This window comes from Prionailurus bengalensis, chromosome C2, assembly GCF_016509475.1.
Source record: "Prionailurus bengalensis isolate Pbe53 chromosome C2, Fcat_Pben_1.1_paternal_pri, whole genome shotgun sequence".
Taxonomy (NCBI): Eukaryota; Metazoa; Chordata; class Mammalia; order Carnivora; family Felidae; genus Prionailurus; species Prionailurus bengalensis.
In genome coordinates, this window is record NC_057350.1 from 118,495,150 (window position 1) to 118,521,055 (window position 25,906).

Genomic DNA, 25,906 nt, shown 5'->3' on the forward strand with positions numbered 1-25,906 from the left:
ATTAGTACAAAAGAATAATGAATTTGCCATCCCTCGAAGTATTCAAGTAGAGATATCATCAGATTAGGAATTTCAGAAAGACAAGGGTTTGAATCATTTTTATTCCCCTCAAAACTTCTGATTTGGGCACAAGACACACTTTCCATTATTTCTCCCTCCCTCCACCTCAAATCAGTGTGTTTCACAAGACATGTCTTGCTTTTGAATTGTTTGTCATCTTTCATGTGGCCATTGTGGATATTTGCATTCATAAGCTCAATTTCTTGACCACTCTTGTGAATTTAGAACAAAGCTAATAAATAGTGTTGTATTTTGCTGTAGTTTTGGCACTAGTTTCTTTTATGCTTTCCATGTGGCTTTTTTTCTGTATTTATGTAATGCCTTGTGCAATGATTACTGAGAAATACAATATGAACTTTTAAAATCTATTCTTACATGCATAGTAACAAAATAGCATACATACAAAAGAAAATGGAAAATTCCAGAACTCCCCTCCCATATGCCTTCCCCTTTCCAAACTTCTCCCATAGTGGAGCACTGCCAAGTACTTCTCAGTGCTTAATGTAATTTACTTCTGCCCAGTTCTGAATTTTTTTTTATAACGTTAGGGGCCTTTAGACTCCCCTAGCTCCAGTCAGTGACTTGTTCTCCCCAGGGACCACCACAAACCTGAACCCTAGGAGTTTAAAAAAAAAAAAAAAAAAAGCATTGTGCCTAACAATGGTAATTAACAAATGGCATTTTTCTCCAAAGGTCAGAAAACTAGGTAACCCTGCTCCCCTCCCCTCATTCCCGGACTCCCTCCCTCCAACATCAAGTTGGCCTCCTCCAAACCTGTGGAAAAGAAAACAAAATGCCTGGGACGGCACTGTGTTTCCAGCTAGCATTGCATTGCCAAGGCCAATTCTCCAAGCCAAGGGTCTGGGGGTGGGAGCAGATGCAAATTAACAGGCTCTTGCGAAAGAGCCTTTCCATGCTCTGTAATCTCGGTCAGCAAAACTCTTCCTCACAGGCTGTGGAACCTGCATCTCTGATTAGATGCAACCGTCGATTTGCCCTTACCTTTCTCTTCCCCTCACTCTAGAGCTGCGACAACCTTTCTCCCCGGGTCCCCCTCCCGCTCCTTTCTCATTCGGAAGCCCACGCCTCCCGGGACCACCGACCCGAGGCGCCGGAGCGCGGAGCACGGGGGGCGGGGGGCAGGGTCGGAGGCCCGCGCGGCCGCGCGCCCCGGGGGAGGGTCCGGGCGAGCCGGGGCCACGCCCCCGAGCCCCGCACCGCCCCCTCCCCTCCAGGCTTTAGTTTGTTTTTAATTTGGAAAGCCCTCCTCTTCCTGCCCCCTTCCTCCGCTCCTCCTCTTTCCTCGGCTCCGCTAGGAAAGTTAGACCCCGGCCCGGCGTCGCGGGTGCCGAGCGGACGGCGGGCCCGGCGGTGAGTGGGCCTGCAGGGCGGGCGAAGAGCGGGGTCCGGGCGGTGGGCGCCGAGCTGCGTGGCGGGGGGAGGCGGGGGCCTGCGGGGGTCCTGGGCTGGCCCTCGGCGGCGCGCTGCTCCCGCAGGTGGCGCGGGATTGCGAAGCGCTTCTGCCGCCGCGGGAGGAGGCGGGACAAGCAGAGACCTCTTTCCAACCCTGAGTTGGGGGTCGGGACCCCTGGACCTTAACGTCTGCCGCATTGGTCCCGGGGTGAAAGCTTTCGAGTGGGAAGACCGTTGTGCCGCAGCAATAACGCGCTCTGGGAGAGCTGGCTGCGCTTCCCGGCCCTCCCTGGCCCCTTTCTAGCTGCTGCTGCGGGAAGAAGGTGCGTTGCCCGGGTCGCTCTCGCCACCCGCGGGTCTCTGTACCTCAGGCCGGGTCCTGCCTGATCAGGCTCCCGTTGCCGCTCTCGCAGGCATTCCCTTGGCGCAGCACTCACGGAGGCTAGGCTGGTTCGCAGGTGAAGGGTTTTGTAGTAACTTCGCACGTTTGGAGGGCAGAGCGGCGGGGGTTGCAAAAGAGGACCCTTCTCTCATTCTAAAAATGCGGGCTCACTGGGGAGATGTAATTTATTTCGGGATGTACTTGCGTTGTTTCTGTAAAGTGAAACGTTTATGTTTTAAGACAGATTTTTCTTTCATTTATTTTCTGGTCTTTTTATCTTAGAATCAACAACTTGAGTTTTTAATTTTATATTGCATATTTAAAAATGTAGCTGCCATGGGGCGCCTGGGTGGCTCAGGTCGTGATCTGGTAAGTTGCTGAGTGAGTTCCAACCCTGCGTTGGGCTCTGTGCTGACAGCTCGGAGCCTGGAGCCTGCTTAGGATTCTGTGTCTTCCTCTCTCTGTTCCTCCCCAGCTCGTTCTCTGTCTCTCTCTTTCTCTCTCAAAAATAAACATTTAAAAAAGGTATAATTTCTCTAAGAGAATATATAAATTAGATTCCTGATTTTTTTTTTTTTTGGTTTCTAAATCAACTGTTCAGTTCATGTGGAAAAACAGTATGTATACCTTACTGTATGATAAAAGGGATAATCAAAGCTATAGTGCAATGGAATAGGGACTAGACCAGAAAAATCGCTGAAACTACAGAGACAGATTTAAGCGCAAGGGAGTGCTGCCATTTTATAAAACATACATTTCAAATCTGGTAGTGGGGAAGAAATGACATGTAATTAATTGATCATGCTTAAGTAATCAGGTATTGGGGAAAACTCACAATAAAACTGGAACATTCTCTCATTCTTTGCACACACATGTAATCTAGATGACTCACTAATTTGAATCTGAATGTGTGAAACCTGAAAGTAAAAGAAGAAAACCTGAATGAATATTTGTAAGCATAGCATTTGGGGAAAACATTTTTTGAGGTTGATACACAAACCTACAGCCTGTTTAGGAACATGATTCTTTTTACGAACATTTGCACGCAGAAAACATACAAATTGGGGCGCTGTTAACAGAAAAAGAACTAATTATGCTAATATGCCTAGAACTCTCATTAATGACTTTTAAAATCAACAACCCAATTTGACTATACAGAGTCCTTCAAAGCAAGAGAAATGCAAATGAGAAGCTATATGAAGACTCAGCCAGGCTAATTATCAGAAAAAATGCAATTATGGGGCGCCTGGGTGGCTCGGTCCGATAAGCGTCTGACTTCAGCTCAGGTCATGATCTCACAGTTCGTGAGTTCGAGCCCCGCATTGGTCTCTGTGCTGACAGCTTGGAGCCTGTTTCGGATTCTGTGTCTCCCTCTCTCTCTGCCCCTCCCCTGTTCATGCTCTGTCTCTCTCTGTCTCAAAAATAAATGAACGTTAAAAAAAATTTTTTTTTAAAAAAAAAAAGAAAAAATGCAATTAAAGTAAGACAGTTTTTGCACATTTTACTGATTTTGAAAGTCTGATAATACTCAGTATTGTTGATAATGTGCTGAGAGAAATACACTCTAACAAACTCTTAGTGGAAATATATTGATAAAACTTTTTAATGGTGATAGCTATTAAATTTTTCTTTTTTTTATTAAAATTGTTTTTAATGTTTGTTTATTTTTGATAGAGACAGACAGAGCATGAGTGTGGGGAGGGGGGTCAGAGAGAAAGGGAGACACAGAATCTAAAGCAGGCTCTGGGCTCCGAGCTGTCAGCCCAGAGCCTGACGTGGAGCTTGAACTCACAGATTGTGAGATCCTTACCTGAGCCGACGTTGGACACTTTACCGACTGAGCCAACCGGGTGCCCCTATTAAATTTTTCAAATATTCATTCACTTCTTGGAATTTATCATGCTGTTCAATGTACAAATAAATGTGTCAAAGATGTTCAGAGTAGTGTTTCTAATAACAGAAAACCTGGAAACAATTTCATAACTGTTGATTGGGATTTGGTTACATAATTTATGGTATATCCAAAGGTGGGATAATGTGTAAACTAGAAATATGTCCAAAGTATATTATACTTTGGAACACAAAAAACAATTGGAAACACAGTATGTATGTGTGTGTATATATTTGTGTGTGTGTGTATACACACATATATAGTATACATATACAGTAACATTTTTCTAAGTAATTTATATTTTGCATATTCATGTTTTCTTTTTCTTTCTTTTTCTTTTTTTTTTTTTTTTTTTTTTTGAGAGAGATAGAGAGACCCTGCAGGTGCGTGTGCCCCTGCTTGTGTGGGGTGGGGTGGGGAGAGAAGAAGAGGGAAGAGAGAGGAGCAGAGGGAGAGGGAGAGAGAGAGTTTTTAAGCAGGCTCCATACCCAGGCTAGATCTCAGGACCATGATTTCAAGACCTGAGCCAAAATCAAGAGGTGGCCACTTAACCGATTGAGCCACCCAGGTGCCCCCTCTTAGTTCTATAATGTATACATGTCTAAAGAAAAATGATATTGTAGTAGGAAAAATCACAAAATAATAAAGATCCTGAAAGTGTAATTAGTAGTTTATATAGAATCATTCCTTTCTGGATATATTGGTTGTCATTCAGTGTAGAAAAAACATATTTTCCTTCACAGAGTTTTCTATATTGTTCTCTTCATTTACTTCATTTTTGAATGCCCCTTTTCAGCTTCTTCCTTTGAAAGTGCCTTCCTTTATCTCCATCCTTAATGTTGAGTGCTATGATGTTTTCTAGAGGCATATAACTAAAAACTTTTGCCTGAGGGATTTCACAGCCTGTTAACTTTTTTATAAACAAAAATGCAGAAATGTTCCTGTTCTATCTATGTCAGCATTGTATTAAAATTAAAATTATCCTTTATAGTACTTCAGGATGAGAGAGATGATTGAAAAGAAAAATAAAATTGGAGTATAAAAAGTAAAAACGTATGGCAAAAATACAGAAAAAACAAATGACAAATTTGGGAAGAAAATTCATAAAGTTCTAATACTATTCATATAAATAGCAAAAAGATCTTTAAAAAATAGCAAACAGAAAAATGGACAAATGACCATTGGACAGTTCACAGAAATGGAGATGAAAATTACTTTTAAACATAAAAACTTCTCAACTTCCTCATAAGATTTGTAAAATAAAATGTTTTTACCTTTCAGATTGGCAATAACAAAAATATTGTTAAAACATCATACTAGGGGGGTGCATGGGTGGCTCAGTTTGTTAAGCGACCGACTTTGGCTCAGGTCATGATCTCACAGTTCATGCATTTGAGCCCCGCGTCGGGCTCTGTGCTGACAGCTCAGAGCCTGGAGCCTGTTTCGGATTCTGTGTCTCCCTCTCTCTCTGCCCCTCCCTTGTTCACGCTCTGTCTCAAGAATAAATAAACATTAAAAAAAAATATCCTAGTAGGAATCTAACACATTTTTGTCTCGCATATGAATGGATTCAAATTCTTTGGAGTACTGTTTGACAATGCATGTCAAAATAAAATGCACAAAATTTGAGCCAGCAGCTGTGCTTCCAAGAATTTAATACACAGGTATACAAAGAAGTATATATTAGCATGTTTTTAATCACATATATTTGGAAACAATTTAAATTTTCATCATTAATAGGCCAATTAAAATGGTTACCAGAATGGAAGCATATGGGGGTGGGGCCTGAAACAGATAATGGGGATTAAGGAGTCTACTTATGATGAGCGCTGGGTGCTGTTTGGAAGTGTTGAATCAGTGTATTGTATATCTGAAACTAACATAACACTGTATGTTAACTAACTGGAATTTATTTTATTTATTTATTTATTTATTTATTTTTTAATGTTTATTTATTTTGTAAAGAGAGACAGAGTGTGAGTGTGGGAGGAGCAGAGAGAGAGGGAGACACGGAATCCGAAGCAGGCTCCAGGTTCCAAGCCATCAGCACAGAGCCCGATGCGGGGCTCGAACTCACGAACTGCGAGATCATGACCTGAGCTGAAGTCGGATGCTTACCGACTGAGCCACCCAGGAACCCCATGGAATTTAAACAAAAACTTGAAAAAAATGGGCCAATTAAGTAAACTGTTGTTGGGCGCCTGGGTAGCTCAGTCGGTTAAGCATCTGACTTCAGCTCAGATCATGATGTCATCGTTCATGACTTGGAGCCCTGCATTGGGCTCTGTGCTGACAGCTCAGAGCCTGGAGTCTCCTTCGGATTCTGGGTCTCTCTCTCTCTCTCTCTCTCTCTCTCTCTCTCTCAAAAATAAATAAACTGTTGTCTAGCTATTGAAAAGAATAAGGTTATATGAACTGTAGTCAACATGAAGACACTTTAACAAATGAAGAAACAAAATACAGAAAGGCATATAGAAGGCTCATTTGTATTAAAAGGCATATTATTAGTTTGTGTATACTTAGATAATCTATTGGAAGACAAACTCGTTGCCTTTTGAAACGGAAAATGGGGATCTAGGTAGGAGGGATTTTTACTTTTTTGTGGTATAAATACATGTACCCCTTGGTGCTTGATTAATTCCAATTCCAGTGTTTGCAGATAATACCTATTTTCAAATATGTTTTTATAAATGTAAGGTTTCTTATCGAAATGATTTCATTGTAGGTCACATGCTATCCTGTTTTGTTAGTTTTTAATACTGGAAGACAAGCCAGAAAATGAGGCAATAAGGCATTCTCTGGTAATCTTTCAGGTATTGTAACTGGCATGGTAATGTTTTCTTAAATGCGTTGTATAAATAGTATGCTAATATTACTCTTCTGATATTTTTTGTACTCTAAGTAAAAAACATTTTACCCTTGAAAGCCAAAATGGAGAGGCCTAATACTCTTTTAAATGATTTAAACTAATTTAATATGTTTAATTAAAGATATTTACGAACTGTGGCTATCACTTTGCTTCCATTTAATCTCATTCTTTTATTTTAAAATAAAGCCAAATAACCAGCCTCCAAGATTCTTATCTGCTAAAAAGAAGGAAATATCCCACCATAAACCCTTTGTTTAGGAGGAACCATGTGGCTGAAATAAGAAATATGTTTATAGAAGTTGTCAAAACATAATATAAATAGATTAGATTTTGCTACCATTTGTATTTGTTCCCAGTGGAAATTAATCACATTTTCTCCGTAGGGCTGATTTAATTAAATAAATAGATGTTCTACAAATAGTCTTAATGAGGGATTCTGTGCACCTTTGGGACATTTCTACTGGGGACAAATACAAAAATTTCTACTGCACATTTTATTCCCAAATAACAGACCTCGGTTTATCTTGTTAGTGCAAGCCTCTGTAATTGCTTTGCGAGTAGGATAGTTTTCTTAATTCTAGCTGTGTGACAACAGCTTATTAAGTTGCCAAGGTGTGGAACAGGAAATAACTGAAATCTTCATAATCATTGGACTTTAATCCATTCATATTGAACCCACTCATCTGTCCAGTTCCCTAGTAACCAAGAAACCCATAAAGCGAATCAACATAATTATACATACTTACAAGAGCCAAAATTTTGGCTGAAAGTCTACAAAGAGAATTGTAACTTGGAAGGGTGAGTAAAACATTTCATCTTTGGTGAACCTGAGATCTCCATAGTTATAGATACACTACAAGAGAGTATTTTCTATTTCAGTTCTATTTCTTTTTATTTTCTTTTCAATTTGGATTATAAAAGCTATTAGATTATATTCCTTCTATGAGAGTGAAATGTATCACTTAAAAATTTTACACCAAGGGACGCCTGGGTCTGTCAGTTAAGCATCTGACTTTGGCTCAGGTCATGGGCTCGTGGTTCATGAGTTTGAGCCCCACACTGGGCTTCACATTGACACTGCAGAGCCTGCTGGGATCCTCCCTCCCTCCCTCTCTTTCTGCCCCCCCCCCTTCACAAAATAAATAAACCTAAAAAATTTTTATAGTGTATTTTGGATTTCTTTTGAACTTTAGAAGAAATTTACTTGGGTGTACAAATGAGGTTTGAGGAAAAATTTAGATAGGTATTACATTAGTAAATTGAAGATTTAATTGAGTATTAAGATAATGATTCCCTTTGAAGATGAATTTTTACTGACGAAAGAGATGTCGTAGATCTGTAACTTTGGGTGGGTGGGTATGTGGTGAGGGGTATATCAAAATCACTTGGGAAATGGTTTCAAACCTCATACACTGGAAGAAGTCCCCTAGATTGGTGGTTCTCAAAGTATGATCCTGAATCAGCAGCATCAGCATCACCTGGTCTGATATGCTCTATGGCATATTTGGAATAGTTTCGGATTTCTTTTATACACCCACTCCCTCTTCCTTGAGAATTATTGTACTTGATTGCTGAGGTATAGAATTTTTGTGTGGGGAGGAACTTTGGAAATCAATTTGTTCAAACTTTCATACTTGTCTGTGTGTGTTCTGTGTGTGACTGAAGTTCTCTTTATGAAATTTTTGCATTTTTTTCATTTCATCGTGATGAAAACTGCCTAATTTTAACAGTCACAAGAACAAACTGGACCATATTAGTTAATAATGTGTTTAGCCAATTTGACTTTCTTAAATAACCTTAACAGTATTGGTTTAAGAAGGCAGATAAATGTCTACATTTACTTTGGAAATGTTAACATCTGGGGAGTTAATATTTTGAAAATGCTTGTAGGAAAGTTGCATATTCTATTAAATCTTTTAAACATTTCTGTCAAGTGGTTTGAATAACATGTTAATACAAGTTTTTTAAAACCTACTTGATTTAATGTTGTAATCGAAGAATATTTACTTTAAAAATATCCTTAGTAGCTAGATCCAGCTAAGTAATCTACACAAAACACCTCTATTACATTTGGTTGGAGAAAGTGTTAATTTTTATTTCAATTTTATTTTCTCAGTTGTATTTGTATTATAATTTTGGAGGCTTATATACTTATAAACGTTTTCAAAAGTTTTCCCAAAGTAAAAAAGAATAAAGGACCCACAAATTTGATTATGTCCCAGATTTTTGGTATCACTTTCTTCATTGTTTATAATATGTACATACACATGTTTCTGTATTTGAATAATTAAATATTCACAGTAGAAAAGTATTTCATTGTTTTAATTTTTTTTTTCTTTCCTTTCCCAAATGGTAAGTGTTAGGTCCTTATCCAAGGAAGGATAGTTAGGTATATTTAAACAGGTGATAACTTTATTGAGGCATGATGAGGTGGATTTTGCTGGGTTCATGGTGCTATTTGCTTTGTGATATATGTGAAAAGTCCTTAACCTAAACTAGGTATGCAGTGTTTTTGCAGAATATTTTATTGTGAGAATTGACCCCACACAGTTGGACTCTAATATATAATCATTGCAATAGCTAAATCTCAGAAAGCGATTGACCTTGATAAACTTGCCATGTGCAATCACATTTTTAAGGGGAGAAGGAAATTGTCTATTAATGTTTTAAAGTGGTTCTCCAAATTTAAATGGACAGCATAAATCAATTAGTTTACAAGTAGAGAATAAAAAATAGTAGTATACTGGAGCTATACTAGGAAGTTACATTAACTGTAGTTGGAATCCACACGAGGTCAGTCTTGGGGGAACTTGCTATATGAATAACTTTAAGCTTATAAAATCCTTAAAAAATATACATACTTCTCAAGAGTTCACATTCATGAACTATTGTTTTCATTCAGTTCAAAATATTATTTCCCTTGAGACATCCTTTTTGACTCTGGATTATTTAGAAGTGAGTTGTTTTTATTTCTACGTGGTTAGAGATTTTCCTGTTACTCTTCAGTGATTTCCAGCTACATTACAGTATGATCAGAAAACACATTTTGCTTGATTTTAATCCTTGGTAATTAAGAAAAAAATTCTTTGTGATTTTTAAAGGTTTGTTTTATGACCCAGAGAGAATGGTCTGTGTGGGTGAAGGTCCCATGTGTTGAAAAGAGTGGGCATTCTGATGTTGAGTGGAGTTCCCTACAAATGTCAGTGTAGGTTGAGGATGATTCTCTAGTTCTTTAGTATCATTATTGACTTTCTCCCCACTTGGTGCTGTAGATTACCTGAGCAGGAAGTGTTCAAGTCTGCCAACTACAGTTGGGACTTTGTTTCTCCTTTCAGTGCTGTCAGTTTTAGCTTCATGGATTTTGAAGTCCTCTTTTTAGGCGCAGTCACATTTAGGATTGCTGTGTGTTGTTGGTATATTGACTTCCACTTGTGAGTGATGGTCCTCTATCTCTGATAATTTTTTTTTTTGCTATGAAATCTAGTGGAATATTAATATCCAGCTTTCTTTTAATAACTTTATTGAGATATAATTCACGTCATAAAATTCACGCATCTGAAATTTATTGATTTTTATTGTATTCTCAGATTTTTGCAGCCATGAATTTATCCATTTATTAGTTGGTAGACATTTGAGATTTTTCTGTTCTTTGGCTATTTTTAATAATACTGCTATGATGATGTTTTTGTGAAAGTGGTTTTTTTTTGTTTTTTTGTTTTTTTTTTTAGTATGTACCTAGGAATAAAATTGCTGGGTCATATGTTTACTGTATTAACTGTATTCATCTCTGTGTTTAATTTTTCAAGGAACTGCCGGACTTTTTTCTAGAGTGGCTGCACCATTTTACATTTCCACCAGCAGTGAATAAGGGTTTCCAGTATCTTCATATAATTGCTAACACTTGTTTATCGTCTCTTTTTGATTATAGCTATCTTAGTAGATGTGAAAAGTAATTGTAATTTTGATCTGCATGCCTCTGATGACTAATGATGTTGAAAATCTTTTTACATCCTTATTAGCATTCATATATCTTCCTTGGAGAAGTGTCCAAATCCTTTTGGCTGTTTTTCAGTTGGGGTATTTGTCTTTATTATTGAGTTATGAGAGTTCTTTCTGTATTCTGGATAAAAGTCCCTCACCACATATATGATATATAAATATTTTATCTCATTGTGTGAATTATTTTTTTATTTTCTTGATGGTATTCTTTGAACTACAAACTTTTACAATTTTGATAAAGTCCAATTTCTTTCTTTCTCTTTTGTGGTCGCTTATTCTGTTGGTGTCATATCTATGAAACCATTGCCTAACCCAAGGTGATGACAATTTACTCCCATTTTTGTCTTTTAAAAAAAATTTTTTTTTAACATTTATTTATTTTTGAGAGACACAAAGAGACAGAGCATGAGTGGGGGAGAAGCAGAGAGAGAAGGAGACACAGAATTTGAAGCAGGCTCAAGGCTCCCAGCGGTCAGCATAGAGCCCGATGCAGGACTTGAACTGTGAGATCATGACCTGAGCCAAAGTTGGATGCTTAACCGACTGAGCCACCCAGGTGCCCCCTAAAATTTCTTAGTTTTACCTTTTACATTTACGTTTATGGTCCATTTTGAATTATTTTGTATCAGATGTTGTAAGGGTCTATATTCATTCTTTTGTATATAGATGTACAGTTTTTACAACACTATTTGTTGAACAGACTATTCCTTCCTCATTGTATGGTCTTGCCACGCAGTTTTGTATGTTCGGTCTTTGCCTGTCATTGGCCAGTACCACACTACTTGAATTACCGTGGTCTTGTAGTAAGGGTTAAAATCGGGAAGTATGAGGTCTCCATCTTAGTTCTTCGTTTTCAAGATTATTTTGGCTGTTACGGTTTTCTTTTGTTTCCATGTGAACTTTATGTATAGCTTGTCAGTTCCTAAAAAAAGGCAACTTGAATTTTGAATGAGGTTATGTTAAATCTATAGATCAATTTGGGGAGTATTGCCACCTTAACTGTATCATGTTGACTGATCCATGAGCTTGGGATATCTGCATTTTTATTTAAATCTTATTTGATTTATTTCAACATTATTTTTTAGTTTTCAATGCACAAGTCTTGCACTTTTTTTGTCAGATTTATTCTATGTATTTTATTCGTTTTGATGCTATTGTAAATGGAATTGGTTTCTTTATATTGTTCATCGCCAGTGTATAGAACACATTGGACTTTTGTGTATTGATTTTATGTTCTGCCACATTGTTGAACTTATTTATTAGTTCTAATAGTTTTTAGCGGATTTCCTAGGAGCATCTTAATGCAAGACTTGTCACATTTCTTCATCCCCAGTCTGGATGGATACCTTCCATTATTATATTTTTTCTAGCCTAATTGCCCTGTATACAAGTTGTAGTACAATCGAATAAAAGTGGTGAAAGTGGATGTTCTAGTCTTGTTCTTTGGTCTTGGGAAAGCATTCAGTCTTTCTCCGTTGAGCGTAATGTTAGCAGTGGGGCACTGTATAGATGCTTTTTATCAGATTAAAGAAGTTTCATATCATTTCTAGGTTGTTGACTGGACTTTTTTAAAAATCAGATAAGGTTTTGAATTCTGTCAGATACATTTCTTCATATATTGAGCTGACTGTGGTGCTTTTGACTTTTGTTAGTAAATCATTCCTCGATTTTTGTGTGTTAGACCAGTATCTTTTTTTAATATAATTTATTGTCAAATCGGCTTCCGTACAACACCCAGTGCTCGTCCCAACAAATGCCCTCCTCAATTCCCATCACCCACTTTCCTCTCTTCCCCACCCTTCATCAACTTTTAGTTTGTTCTCTGTATCCAAGAGTCTCTTGTGGCTTGCCTCCCTCCCTCTCTGTAACTTTTTTCCCCCCTTCCCTTCCCCCATGGTCTTCTGTTAAGTTTCTCAGGATCCACCTATGGGTGAAAACATATGGTATCTGTCTTTCTCTGCCTGACTTATTTCACTTATCATAATACCTTCCAGCTCCATCCACATTGCTGCAAATGGCCAGATTTCATTCTTTCTCATTGCCAAGTAGTATTCTATTGTATATATAAACCACATCTTCTTTATCCATTTGTTGGTTGATAGACATTTAGGCTCTTTACATAATTTGGCTCTTGTTGAAAGTGCTGCTATAAACACTGGGGTACATGCGCCCCTATGCATCAGCACTCCTGTATTCCTTAGGTAAATTCCTAGCAGTGCTATTGCTGGGTCATAGGATAGTTCTATTTTTAATTTTTTTGAAAAACCTGCACACTGTTTTCCAGAGCGGCTGCACCAGTTTGCATTCCCACCAACAGGGCAAGAGGGCTCCCGCTTTTCTACATCCTCACCAGCATCTATATTTTCCTGATATGGTCATTTTAGCCACTCTGACCGGTGTGAGGTGGTATCTCAGTGTGGCTTTGATTTGTATTTCCTTGATGATGAGTGACGTTGAGCATGGTTTCATGTGTCTTTTTACCATCTGGATTAGACCAGTATCTTATCACTGGTATAAATCCGACTTGGTCATGGTGTATAAACCTTTTTATGTGTTGCTGGATTCAGTTTCTCAGTGTTGAGGATTTTTGTGTCTATATTCATAAGGGGTATTAGTGTAGCTTTCTTTTCTGTGATGTCTTTTGTTTTTATATCATGGTCACAGTGTGTTCACTTTTATTTTTTAGAAGAGTTTATGAAGGATTAGTATTTATTATTAAGCATTTGGTAGAATTCACCAAAGAAGTCATCTGTGCCTGGGCTCTCTGTGGGAAGTTTTTTGATTACTAATTCAATTTTTTGTTATGATTCTATTCAGATTTTCTTCTTCAGTTAGTTTTGGTAGAGTATATCTTTCTAGTAATTTGGCCATTTTATCTAGTGTATCTAATTTGTTGATATATAGTAGCTCATATTCATAATTTTTTTTGTTTTTCATTGTAAGGTCAATAGCAGTATGCCTCCTTTTGTTAATGCTTTTAGTAATTTGAGTCTTCTCTCTTTATTCATTAGTTCAGCTAAAAGTTTGTCACTTTTGTTGATCTTCTCAAAGCAAAAACTTTTGGTTTTGTTAATTTTTTTTGTTTTGTATTTTATTTCTTTCTACTTTAATCTTTACTGTTTCTTTCCTTCTGCTTGCTTTGGTTTTAATCTGCTCTTAAGGTGGAAGCTTGGGTTATTGATTTGAGAGCCATCTTTTTAAAAACATGTGCATTGACTAGTATAAATTTGCTTCTAAGCATGGTGCTAGCTGCATTTCATGTTTTTTGGCATTTTGTCTTTTTATTTTCATTCATTTCAAAGCATTTTCTAATTTTCCTTGTGAATTTTTTGCTAATTTGTTGCTTATGTAGAAGCGTATTGTTTAATTTCTACATATTATAAATTTCCAAAATTCTGTTCTGTTTTTGATTTCTAAATTTAATTCTGTAATTTTCAGAGCACTTTTTATTTATATGATTTCAGTCTTTTAAGGCGTATTGAGTTTGTTTCATGGACTGATGAGTGATCTATCTTGGAGTATGTTCCATATATACATTGAGAAAAATCTAGTCTGTTATAGTTGGGTGCAGTGTTGTGTAAATGAGTAGTAGGTTTAGTTGGTTCATAAAAGTGTTCAAGTCCTTTATTTTCTCATTGATCTTCTGCCTGGTTGGTCTATTTATTATTGAAAATAGAGTATTGCAGTCTCAAACTGTTGCTGCTGTTGAATTGCCTATTTCTTCTCTCAATTCTGTCTAGTTTTGCTTGTATGTATTTTGTGACTTTCTTGTTATGTGTATGATTGTTCTATTTTCCTGGTGGATTGACCCTTTTATTATTATAAGATATCCTTCCTTATCTCCTAAAATAGTTTTTGTCTTAAAGTATATAGCCACTGCCCTTTTTGGTTAGCACTTGCTTGCATGGTATGTACTTTTGATTTTTTTTTTTTTACTTTCAACCTATTTGTTTTTAAATCTAAATGATGTCTCTTGCATGCAGTGTATAGTTGGATCATGTTTTTTTTTTTTTCTTTGATACCTATTTTGCTAATCTCTGCCTTTGATTGGATTGTTTAATATATGCCCATTAAGGTAGGATTTATGTCCAATATTTTCTTTAAATTTTTTACTTTGAGTATGGGTGACACACAATGTTACATTAGTTTCAGGTGTACGACATAGTGATTCAGCATCTCTATACGTTTTGCTATGCTCACCACAAGTGTACCTACCATCTATCACCATATACTGCTATTACGGTATCATTGACTGTATATTTCCTATGCTGTGCCTTTTATTTCTGTGACTTACGTATTCCATAACTGAAAACCTCTGTCTTCCACTCCCCTTCACCCATTTTGCCCATCTCCTGCCCCCGCCCTCCCCTCTGACAGCTACCAGTTCTCTGTACTTATGGGTCTGTTTCTGCCTTTTGTTAGTTCATTTGTTTTTTTTAGATTCCACATATGAGTGAAATCATATGGTATTTGTCTTTCAGTCTCATTTCACTTAGCATAGTATCTTCTAGGTCTATCCATGTTGCAAATAGCAAGATCTCATCTTGTTTTATGGCTGCATAATATTCCAACATGCACGTGCACACATACGGTTTATATGTATATCACGTCTTTATCCATTCATCTGTTGATGACACTCGGCTGCTACTTGTTTTTGATTTGTTTTATGTTCCATCTTTCTTGCACATGTTTGCTTTGTATATCTCTTCTATCTTCTTTCCTTTAGTCTACTTTATCATTACATGTGAAGTGAATTCTTTCAGAAAGCATGTAATTGGATCATTATAAGAACATATCCATTTATCTATTTTGATAATCTATGTCTTTTCATTGATAGGCTTAGTACATTATATTTAATGTAACTATTGACATATTTATAATTTATATCTGCTTGTTTTCTTTTTCATTCCTCTGTGTCTCATTTCCTATCTTTTTCAGCATTATTTCCATCTTTTTGTAGTATTTAATCTGTTACTGCGTTCTGGACTATATCTTGTGAATAGTGTTTTTAGTGGTGGCTCTCCACCCACATGAGTTTAGACTTTTCTGGTTCTATGTACACATGTACTCTATCCTGGATACTGTGTTTTGAATATTATGTTTAAAAAAGTTCTGAGTCTGATTTAGATGCTGTGGAGGAAATCGATTTTCTTCTTGTTCTGGCAGGCTGTTGACCTGTTTGGGTTCAGGCCGCAGGTTCTACCAACCTTCTGTGCGTTGCGATGTGAGTGTCGGTTTTGATCTCCAAAGTCTTGGCCCTGCTATTTAGATTTCTTCTGCAGTGCAGTGGCCAGCCTGAGACCTGGGCTGTGGTCTCCCTTCAGTTCTCAAAGTTTTTGTTAGGATCAGATCCATGTGTGCATCACTCAGGGATGAATGCAGAAGTTTATAAATAACTTTACTGGGACACTTTCTGAAGCTTCTCCTCTACCATCTCCTTACCAGTTTTCTCGGCCTCCTTTTCAGTTATTGAACCCGAAAAATGAAATTTTATTTACCTTTCTCTGCTGTGTACTTCCCACAAATTAACTTGTGTACAAGGCCAAGTTAAAGGGCACAGAGAGAAAAGAAACCAAGGGGGAAGTTTCACCGCATCCTCTTGGGTCCCCAGGTCCTTATATCCAGGGGAAGATTTCCCTCTCTTAGTATTCCAGGCACCTGTGAGCCTCCTTGGATGCAATCACACCTTTCTCCACAGTAGGATTGTCAAGATCTGGGGCATGAGCAAGTGGAGAAAAAGAAAAAGTATTGGGAAACTCTCCAACTCTTTCTGAGCTTTAGGAGTTCCCCTTCCTGCTGCTCAAGCCAGGAGCAGAGGGCTTGTCCTGGAGCTGTCTCTGCGCCTGGTGCCTCCTGCCGTGCTTTGGGCTGCCTTGAAATATATCAGGTTAGGGATACCAGAGACAGATCAGGAGCCTGATTCCAGTTTATGGTACTTCCAATTCTGGCCTTCTTCTCCCATGCTCTTGCTACTATTTGGTTTCCCGAGTCTTCAAATTGCTGCCAAATCATTCTGTCTAGGTTAGTTAATTGTATTCAGTGGGAGAGAGAGGGTGATGTAGGTTTACTAGATCTTACCCAGAACTGGGACATGTAACCTATCATTTTTTTTTCAAAATATATTTTAAATATATTCAAAATACATTTCAAATATTTTTCAAAATATATTTCAACAACCTTACAAAATGGAAGTTGACAGGGAGCTCAGTAGAAAGGCCTAATTTTCATATTATAGGGGATAGTAGGAGAGCTGGATAATTTGAAAGCAATGTGAGGGGGGTGGCATAGGAGAGAGAGGGCAACAAGGAGACAGAAGGCAATTTTCTTTTTTTTTTTTTTTTTTTTAATTTTTTTCAACGTTTATTTATTTTTTGGGACAGAGAGAGACAGAGCATGAACGGGGGAGGGGCAGAGAGAGAGGGAGACACAGAATCGGAAACAGGCTCCAGGCTCTGAGCCATCAGCCCAGAGCCCGACGCGGGGCTCGAGCTCACGGACCGCGAGATCGTGACCTGGCTGAAGTCGGACGCTCAACCGACTGCGCCACCCAGGCGCCCCAGAAGGCAATTTTCAGTGGTGTTTAGAATAGTAGTCTGGCCTCTGATGAGGGTGTTTTAAACCGTAGTTTCCCCAGTTTGTAAAACTGACCTTGAACAGGTTAAACTCTGAGCTTCTCTTTCCTTATCTGTGTAATGAAAACCATAATACCCACCTCACTCAAAATACACAAAGTTCCTGGCACCTCCTAGATAATTAGTAACTGATATCTAAAATTGAAACCCGGTGAAACTGAGTGTTTTAAACATATTATGCCAGTTTATTAGGGGTCTTAATCAGTACATAACCTCACAATTCTCTATAGCTAACTGCTAATTTAAAGAGTACTTTAAATTTTCTCTAAAAAGTGTTAAAATTTTTTACTTGAAAAGAATCATGTTTTCTGTTTGGCCTCATTCCAGTTAGTTTTAAATAGGAATGTAATGATGATTTCTGTTTGAGAATTTAAAAACATGACTGGTTTGCTTACTCTTTTCAGCACTGTGGCTTAGTATTCTGGTGTATTTCAATATGTAACATATAAATAGTATATAAATATAGGTAAGTGTGCAACATATAAAATATAGGTAAGTAGTATGTTGTGTATAAATAGATTAACATTTTCAGTAGCTTCTACATAGCAGGGTTGTAGAAGTCATATGTGGTCAAGAGAATTTCATTTTATAATTTATGCTGTGAGCAGAACAATGTAATAATATAGACTAGTGCAAAAGTGACAAAAATGAGCAAATTAGGGAAAATATCTCCATGTGAGTCAGCTAACATTTAAAAAAGCCTTCACATAAAGAAATTTAATTTGGGGCACCTGGGTGGCTCAGTCCGTTAAGCGTCTGACTTTGGCTCAGGTCATGATCTCATAGCTCGAATTTGAGCCCCACATCGGGCTCTGTGCTGACAGTTCAGAGCCTGCCTTGGATTCTGTGTTTCCCTCTCTCTGTCCCTCCCCTGCTTGTGCTTTCTCTCTCTCTCTCTCTCTCTCTCTCTCCCTCTCTCTCTCTCAAGTAAATATTAAAAAAGAATTTTAAGAAAAGGAAATTTAATTCTAAATTTATTTAGAATATACAACACTTTTTTTTTTAATGCAGGGAAACTGATGCCTGTAAAATGCATAAATCCTGTGCTCTGTCATGATTCAGAGTGTGTAAGGAGTTATATAAGTAAAAATCTCTTCCTTTATGAGACTTACGTTCTAGTAGGGCTTCCACCAAAATTTAATCCCCTTTAAAGCCCCTACTTTTTCAAAACTGTTTCTGCTTGTAGCTGCTGCTAATTTTCTTTCCCCCATTCCCTTTAGGATTCCTTACCAGGAGGCCACTCTTCACTCCTCTACACTATCTCCACCACATGATACCACCTCCAAGACAGAAAAGTGTTTTCATTTTGGTCCAGCAGATCTGTTGGGCAATAGCAGAGTAGGTGAGACCCTAGTACTCCCTTTTATAAATTTTTTTTTTTCAACGTTTATTTATTTTTGGGACAGAGAGAGACAGAGCATGAACGGGGGAAGGGCAGAGAGAGAGGGAGACACAGAATCGGAAACAGGCTCCAGGCTCTGAGCCATCAGCCCAGAGCCCGACGCGGGGCTCGAACTCACGGACCGCGAGATCGTGACCTGGCTGAAGTCGGACGCTTAACCGACTGCGCCACCCAGGCGCCCCAGTACTCCCTTTTATAAACATGATCTCCTCTTGGACCATTTTCCCAGGGAGGAAGGGTGAGGAGGCCCTTGAAAAGCACTTTCTTCCTGAGCTCTGTTTATATCATGAGAAATCTTACTGTAGAATTTTTTTGTGAAATGAATTCTTCAGGGGCAATTGGGTGACTCGGTTGGTTGAGCATCTGACTCTTGATTTCAGCTCAGGTCATGATCCCAGGATTGTGGGATCAAGCCCCACGTCAGGCTCCATGCTCATCATGGAGCCTGCTTAAGAAGGATTCCCTCCCTCTCCCTCTCTCTTCCTCCCTCCCTCCCCCTGTGCCCCTCTCCCCCGCTTGTGCTCTCTCTCTACAATTAAAAAAAAAGTATTTAAAAGTAGTATTTAAAGGAATGAATTCTTCACATACTCATTGTATTCAGTAAAATAAGTAAACTGAGTTTAACATTTACAGCTAACATTATCCATGGTAATATCACATATGAATTAGTGTATTTGTAATCCACAAAACTTGTCCTGAGCCAAAATAGATGGATTAATATAAATGTATCCCCATTACCGTAGGAATGATTCAAAGACCAGACCTACTTGCTTATGAAATGAATTTCATATTCAAAAAGAAGCATACTTGAACTAGTTGTGTCTGCCTTTTGATTCTACCAAGGCTATCACCAGAAACAAGGAAAAGTGGCTCGTTAAATTGTATTTTTTTTTTATTATTTTTCCACTCCACCCTACCTCAGAGGTAAATACGGAAGAGTTCTGGTGTGGCTGCGGTAGATAAGAGGAAGGCACAGGCGGATAGCAACGCATTGTAGTCTGGCAGTGGGGGTACTGGATTGTTGGTCACATGCTGGCAGTACTTCAGTGGCTGTACAACCTTGGGGAAAAGCCTTTAAATAACTTCTCTGGGCCTCTGTTTCCACCTCTGTCATAGTACCCAAAGCTTTTTATGAAATTAGTATCTGTGTACTGCCTATTAAATACAATTTAAAGATAAAAAAGGATCATTATTAATAGATCAGATTCTGATTTGAAACATTGGCTGTAAAAATAATGATCAGTTCTGAAAGACCTCAATGTGAGACAGGGAGCCATCATAATCCTCGAGGAGAAAGCAGGTAAAAACCTCTTTGACCTTGGCCGCAGCAACTTCTTGCTCAACACGTCTGTGGAGGCAAGGGAAACAAAAGCAAAAATGAACTACTGGGACCTCATCAAAATAAAAAGCTTCCGCACAGCGAAGGAAACAATCAGCAAAACTAAAAGGCAACCGACAGAATGGGAGAAGATATTTGCAAACGATTTATCAGATAAAGGGTTAGTATCCAAAACCTACAAAGAACCGGTCAAACTCAACACCCAAAAAACAAATAATCCAGTGAAGAAATGGGCAAAAGACAGGAATAGACACTTCTCCAAAGAAGACATCCAGATGGCCCACTGACACGTGAAAAAATGCTTAACTTAACTCATCATCAGGGAAATACAAATCAAAACCACAATGAGATACCACCTTACACCTGTCAGAATGGCTAACATTAACAACTCAGGCAACAACAGACATTGGTGAGGATGTGGAGAAAGAGGATCTCTTTTGCATTGTTGGTGGGAATGCAAGCTGGTGCAGCCACTCTGGAAAATAGTATGGAGGTTCCTCAAAAAATTAAAACTAGAACTACCCTATAACCCAGCAATTGCTCTACTAGGTATTTCTCCAAGGGACACAGATATGCTGTTTCAAAGGGACATATGCCCCCCAATGTTTATAACAGCGCTGTCAACAGTAGCCAAAGTATGGTAAGAGCCCAAATGTCCATCGATGGATGAATGGATAGAGAAGAGGTGGTATGTATATATACAACGGAGCTTTACTCGGCAATCAAAAAGAATGAAATCTTGCCATTTGCAACAACGTGGATGGAACTGGAGGGTATTATGCTAAGCGAAATTAGAGGAAGACAAAAATCACATGGCTTCACTCATATGAGGACTTTAAGAGACAAAACAGATGAAAATAAGGGAAGAGAAGCAAAAATAATAGAAAAACAGGGAGGGGGACAAAACCTAAGAGACTCTTAAATATGGAGAACAAACAGGGTTACTGGAGGGGTTGTGGGAGGGGGGATGGGCTAAATGGGTAAGGGGCATTAAGGAATCTGCTGAAATCATTGTTGCACTATAAGCTAACTAATTTGGATGTAAATTAAAAAAAATAAAATTAAAAAAACATAATGATCAGTTTTTGGGTAGCCCAACCTTTTTCATCTCTTAATGTAAGATAATAAAAAAATGTGAAAAAAAAAAAAAAGGCGGGGGGCAAAAGAACAACAGATAACAAGTCTAGTGAATTTACTGCAGAAAACCTAGTTAAACCCTAAATGTATAAGATTTAAGGAGGCTGAGAGGCCATATTTTTGGGTATTCCTGTCAAATCTGATTGGAAGTAATTTCTTCTTTAGCAGTGATTTCACAGAGGGTACCTTTAATGTGTTAATTTGGATTTTCTCTCTTTCAGAAAGGTAATCGCATTAGTTATATTAATATTCAATCCAGAATCCATGGGCAAGCTAAATAGAAACAATGCATCTGTTGCTTTTAAACCTCCAATTTTGGGAGCTCTTTCTGTAGGCGTGCATTAAATGTCCATTTGTCTTTGTCTTCTTTCTTCAAAGAAGTGAATACAAACTTTATATGTTTAATTAGCAATAGGTATTTAAAGGGTCACTTAAAAAGGAAGAATGAACTGTCCTTTTGAGTGTGTAAATAAAAGTTCCTTCCATACGGTACTTGAGTACCTGCTATTTTGTAATATTTTTGCATTAGTGATTATTTAAAATCTATAAGACACCATATCAGTTAAAATTTCTCTTTCAAAGGGTGCCTGTGTGGCTCAGTGGGTTAAGTATCGACTCTTGAGTTTGTCTCAGGTCATGATCTCAAGGTTGTGAGATCGAGCCACGTGTCAGGCTCCACCTGAGGGCAGAGCTGTCTTAAGATTCTCTCTCTCCCTCCCTCTCTCTCTCTCTGTCTCTCAAGAAATTCAGGAAACAAATTATTTTTAAAATTTATTGAATTAAGAATTATGTTTAATGGCAGGTAATACAAAATAAATTTTTCACTTAGCAAATTGGTAAAATTTAAAGGAAAATGATATTTATTAACACTGAGATATGGTCACTCACATGATTTGGGTTTAAATTGAAGGAGCCTTGCTAAAAAGAAGATAACTTGGCAAAATGTTTCCTAAGTTGTAAAAACATTGACCTGTAGAGTACACATCCTTCTTAAATTATTTAATTATAAAGGAATAGTCAGAAGTTTGTGCCAATATTTATGCAAATGGAAATCATGTAACATTAGTCATAATACCAGAAAAGTGTGAACAATAAAAATTGAATAGTTTGAATAAGTTAAGGTAGTTTATTGGTACCTTCTACTTAAACACATATTTGTTCACAGTAATTGTAATAATATTTATTATAAAACCCCTCCCATGCATACACACAGAAACAAAGACATACATGCATGCATACACACACAAGACGTTCACCCACGTTTTAAGAATAGTTATTTTTGGAAGGTTGCCTTAAGAGTTCTGTTCATTTCTTTATACTTACTGATGTTTTACAAATGATGATGTTTTATTTTTGTAATCAGAAATATATATATATGTGTGCTTCTATTTGTAATAGTTTAGCAACTTTTCAAAAACTCTTTTAAGTATAGGTCAATTCTGAAACTAACCACCCAGAGTTAACACAGACTGCGTGAATATAAAGGTACAATACCCAATAAAACCCCATAAGATACCCTAGGTCACCTACACTTCTGAACAACTGGCTACAAATTTAGGGGTTCTCAGCACCTCAGATTTGATCATTCACTATAATGACTCACAGAATTCTAAGTGTTACATTTACAATGTGGGTTTTATTATGAAGCATAAAAATCAAGACCAGTCAAATGAAGAGACACATAGGGTGAGGTCTTTTAGGGTTTCAAATTGAAATTTTCATGCCTCTTTCTTGTGGAGTCAGAATGCGTCCCCTCCCAACATACAGTTGTGTTTACCAACCAGAAGCTTGCTCAAGCCTCGATGGCTAGAGTTTTTATTGGGGTTTCATTACATAGCCATGGTTACTTGAATCATTGGCAAGTGATTGAACTAAATCTAGAGCCCCGTCCATCTCCCCAGAGGTCATGAGATCAATAAAATACCACCCTCTTAATCACATGGTGATCTTTCTGGTATGATCAGTCCCCATTCAGTGACATCTCCTTAGCATAATCCTAAGTGTGATCCAAGGGCCTACCATGATTAATAAAGATATTTCCTAGGGTGCCTGGATGGCTCAGCCTGTTAGGCGTCAGACTTTGGCTCAGGTCATGATCTCAGTTCCGTGAGTTTGAGCCCCGCATCGGGCTCTGTGCTGGCAGTTAAGACCCCGGATCCTGCTTCGGATTCTGTGTCTCCCTTTCTCTGCCCCTCCCCTGCTGGCACTCTGTCTATCGCAAAAGTAAATAAACATTAAAAAAAAAAAAAAAAAAGACACTCCTTTCACACAGGAGATCCCAAGGGTTTGGAAGTTTCTCCCAGATCCTGGGTCAAAAGCCAGACAAAATCTTTCATATATATCACTAAGTTATATGTAACAACCGAAAGTGAGTAGTCATCACTTCCTGTGGAAATGGAAAAAAATGGTTAATACATGAGAGATTAATCAAAGCCTAATAGATATTTCTTTTTAAAGCAAACCATGTATACATTCCTAGGATTATTAGCATATTATTTTATATCTACCCAGCATGGATTATTGTGAAATAAGAGGTTTACAAAGTATGAATGTTTGAAAAAAAAACCAAAAACCAACACTTACATTTGTTAAGTTTTATCAAGACTTTCAAATAAATCAAATGTAATATTACTTCTAACCACGTACACATATATTATCTCAAATATATACCATGAAGTATTACACTAATATAGACAAAATACTCAGTTTTTCATAATGCAGGATAATTAAAAAAATAGCTTCAATACTTATATCTTGGAGCTGTAATGAATACTGTAATTTTTAGAAGATGTCTTTAACATAACTGTCTTCTATTTTTAAAGTCAATTACTGGACAAATCCATTCATCTGAATAATATAATTAATGTCACTACCTTACTAAAAAGTAAAAGCAAATCCTGTGGAACATGTAAGATGTACTCTAACTCATTTGTCTTTCATTTAGCTACAAATAGAAAAAGCCCTCTAGCAATGCCTCCATTTTCTCCTAATCCTTTCCAATTTGAAACTCATTACAGTGCTCGTAAAATCATGTCTGCTAGAACCATACTCACTGGTGGCAGAAGATGGGGAGTTATTGGTGTCAGCTTGAAACCCAGTATAAAATCTTCACCAGGGATGCTTAGTAATGCATATTAAATGGCTGAATGGCAGACAGCTCTTTTTTTGTACTACATTTGAATGCTGAAACTTATTCTTGGTCTCTTCACCAGCTGGTTTATTTTACTTAGTGAAATTATAGTAATAATGCATGTTTGTTGAGGATTTGCTATGTACCAGGCACTGTTTTAAGTGCTGAGTGTACCATTTCATTCTTGGAGGTGGATCCAACTGCCATGCTGCTATGACACAACAGATAACCCACCAGCAGAGTAGTCATTCAAAGTCACGTAGCCGTTAGGGATACCTGGGATCTGTCTCTATCTGAACCACTGTTCATACTATCTGAAGTGTGCTGGTGTGCACCAGTCTCTCCTTCAAGTATTCCTACGTTGAATACGAAGGATGTCATCTAGAAGTTCCATGTTAAACCCAAATGGACAATTGTGGTAGATGGACTACGACTTTGCAGGAACCAGCTGTTTTTCCTGCCCTTCCAGGAAGAAACAGAGGAATTGCACAGACAGTGACCTCCTGCTTTGCTCTTCTCTCCTCTCATGGTTGAAGGCACTGGAAACGGGCAGAGCCCGAGGTCTTAGTCTGCATTAGCAAATTTCCAAGACTTCTGCCTAGAAAATTGCAAGATTATCACATGTCCAGAGGCTCCCTTGCCAAGACGCCAGGACAGATTCCAGTAAACATTCAACTGTAAAAAGCTGACCATTCTCATTATTCTCAGTTTTATGATTGAAGTTTCAAATAACCATGTTATGGCTCTGGAGCTTGTGGTTTCATTGAGCTTTCCTAGTATGTCACTGTTCACAAAGGTGGAACTGACGAGCAAGATACAGCACAGCTGCAATGTTCTACACAGCAAGAGGAACCCATGTAAATGCTCTCTTGCTGTAGGATTCCATTTACGCTATCAGGGCTGCCTTGCAAAACAGCAAACCACCTCGTCCTATCCAGCCCATGTCTCCTTTCCCTCTTTATTACGTGCCAGTTGGCTTAGATTCCCCCCTATGCAGCCTAAGCCCTGAAAATGCAAAAGACCTTTGGAATTCATTACTCTTGGGACCACGTCACGCTGACTTGTTACGGAGACACAGATCAGTTTTTTAATCTGAATTCCATCTGATGTAAAGCCAAAACTCAGCCTCCTGTCAACCTATGGCACTTTTTGTCCTTGCTCGGTGATTGGGAAATCTGAAAACAATCCATTGAATGTTAAGGGAGGATTAAGTTACAACATTCATGCTTGTGCCAACTGGAAATTATCCTGCCTTATGTAACATTCTGGATAAAGCCATATAGTAAAATTTTATAACAGCGGGAAGAGTATTTGGGGTGAAAAAGGAAAAGAAATGAGCATCTCAAAGGAGAGGAGAGGTAAATGAATTCTGTGAACACCTGCAGCTTGTGAGGTAGTATGTACATACATTTGATTTTGATGTTCGTTGCCTTGTAAAGGATTTTAATAAATTTTTTAAAATTTAAAGATTGGCTTTTTTTTTTCAAGTTGCTACTCAATCACTTAAATCAGATTTCAATTCTAAGTTCTGCCCGGCATGGTTGAGAGCTATTATTTTTCTTTGCACAAGATCAGCCTCAAACAAGCCTGAACACAAGGATCCCTTGGGGCTGTATTAAAAGTACAGATTTCCCGACCTGGACCCCAGAGGT

General features: G+C 38.0%; 1 protein-coding gene across 3 annotated transcripts in view; it reads left to right on the forward strand.

The window, feature by feature from the left end:
• Positions 1–1,277: 1,277 nt before the first annotated feature.
• The window catches only part of LOC122491889 (phospholipid scramblase 4), a 58,187-nt gene continuing 33,558 nt past the window's right edge, over positions 1,278–25,906 (forward strand). For 2 of the 3 annotated variants that reach the window (XM_043595201.1, XM_043595200.1), the window contains exon 1: positions 1,278–1,431. The gene's annotated coding sequence lies outside the window, so the exon portion shown is untranslated. Of the gene's footprint in view, positions 1,432–18,466; positions 18,589–25,906 lie in introns of all 3 variants that reach the window. The other variant, XM_043595202.1, reaches the window with a different exon arrangement.